Raw genomic sequence first — 2,430 nt, forward strand, 5'->3', positions numbered from 1 at the left:
ACATGGCTTTTTCAACAAGCGGGCCTGACCTAGGGTGAATTTTAAATAGGGATAATTTTTAATGATTTTAAATAGTCACAGCCACTAATATTTGGATTTTAATTGGTTTTTAGAAGGGGTAATTTTGTATACTGTTTTAACATGCTGTGAGCCGCCCTGAGTCCCATGGGGAGAAGGGCGGCATATAAATTTTGTAAAACAAACAAACAAACACAGATCTAAAACTAAAGGGGATTTAAGCTCATGAATTTCAGCAATAGCAACTTCGGCATAGAAAACATTCTAAATGACCTTGATCCACCCTGTAGGAAGAACACAATTTGAAGCCTCAGGGCTGAATGGGGACAAAGCCAGAGAGTCCTCCCAAAGATTTTGCTTTCATTTCAATTAAAGGTACATTAAACGTTCTTTTAGTCTAGCCTTACTCACTAAATTTTACCATCCCTAATATACCACTAAAAGAGAAGTTGTATATACCTTAAGCAGTGGTGGGATTCAAATATGTGAACAACCGGTTCTCTGTGTGGATGCCGCTTCCGGAAGTCCATTCTGGGCCTGGACAACAAAAAATTAGTTACCGGTTCTGCCGAACTGGTGCAAACTGGCTGAATCCCACCACTGACCTTACGTAAGAAATCAATGGCCAGCCAGAGTTTCAGATATAGCTCACAGATTCTCTGCCAACAGCCCAATGTCTAATTTTTGAGTTTATACTCTTGTAATATTTGCAAAGGGCTCTAGGCCAGTGGTTCTCAACCTGTGGGTCGGGACCCCATTTGGGGTCGATCGACCATTTCATGGGGGTCACCAAGCAAGGCTGTCCACCATTTTTTTTGTCCGCCATTTTTTTCCCTTTTCCGGTGGGTGCCTTACCTCCCTTGGGCTGGGCCAGCTGGTGGTCGGCCTGCTCCGTCTCTGCCGCTTGCCAGCTACGCCTCGGCCGGCGCAGGGGGCAGAACCACGCATGCGTGGCGCTCCCGGGCAGGGAAAGTCCTCAACTTACGACCGGTTGGGTAGTCCTCGACTTACGACCGGTTTAGTCCTCGACTTATGACTGGTTGGGGTCGCGGCATTAAAAAGGTTGAGAACCACTGCTCTAGGCTATATATATACTAGGAAGGGAGAAATGGTTGTAAGTATTGCAACCGACTTCCCCATCCGATATTAATATGTTTGTGTGACAAAGTCATAAAGAGAGGAAGTGTCCGTGAGAAGTCCTGAATAGTATACAACTGTGTGTTTTTCAGCTGAACTGCAACAAGCAGATCTCAGCGTGGGAAGACTGCTAATTGCAAATCTTGATTGCAACAGCTAATCAGAGTCACAGGGAAAAGAAGTGTTGGGAATTAATTAGGCAAGGACCTTCAGAACATCAGCGGGAAACCTCCTAGTGACCTTTATTTACAGTCAGTTAAACAGAAGTGTGACTAAAAATGCCAAGGAGCAAATCGTATTATTAATATTGATTGCTTAAAGAAAATGAATAATTTAGAAGTCACCAGAATAAATATGCAGGGAAAGAGAGGGGAAAGCACAGATAGTGCCTTTTGAACATTCAGTTTTCAAAGTCCTGATATTCTGAAACTGAGATATTTTTATTTTTTTATTTTTTATTTTTGCCATCACAAAACATAATTAATTTCATGACTGAGCACGCTTGCCTGTTTCTGCTGCTAAGACTTGTTTGTAAATTGCAAAATGGACAAATGCCATCTGGTGCACAAAAGATTCGATATATTGGTAGATATATCACAGCATTTCCTTCGTATTTTAAAAATGATAGCAGTGACTGAATGTTCTTTGAAGATACATAACCAGCTTTTAAAACCCTAGCTTATATTCCGCTAACATTCTCCACATGAATCTATCTCTGTTACACAAGCTTATTTTCTGGATTTAATTCCTATTCTTTACTCAGATACCTAACAATTTTCTAAAATATAACAAAATCTAAAAAGTTAAAAGCACATATTAAAAGTAACAGTAACAATAAACAACAAAAAAACAGTGGCCACAGGATTGGAAAAGGTCAGTTTACATTCCAATTCCAAAGAAAGGCAATGCCAAAGAATGTTCAAACTATCGCACCATTGCACTCATTTCACATGCTAGTAAAGTTATGCTTAAAATCTTACAAGCTAGACTCCAGCAGTATGTGGATCGAGAACTACCAGAAGTACAGGCAGGATTTCGAAGAGCCAGAGGAACTAGAGATCAAATTGCCAACATATGCTGGATCATGGAGAAAGCTAGGGAGTTCCAGAAAAACATCTACTTCTGCTTCATTGACTATGCTAAAGCCTTTGATTGTGTGGATCACAACAAATTGTGGCAAGTTCTTAAAGAGATGGGAGTACCAGACCATCTTATTTGTCTCTTGAGAAATCTATATGCGGGTCAAGAAGCAACAGTGAGAACTGGACACGGAAC

This window comes from Protobothrops mucrosquamatus, unplaced genomic scaffold (genome assembly GCF_001527695.2).
Source record: "Protobothrops mucrosquamatus isolate PMUCROS unplaced genomic scaffold, P.Mucros_1.0 scaffold213, whole genome shotgun sequence".
NCBI classification, from domain to species: Eukaryota; Metazoa; Chordata; class Lepidosauria; order Squamata; family Viperidae; genus Protobothrops; species Protobothrops mucrosquamatus.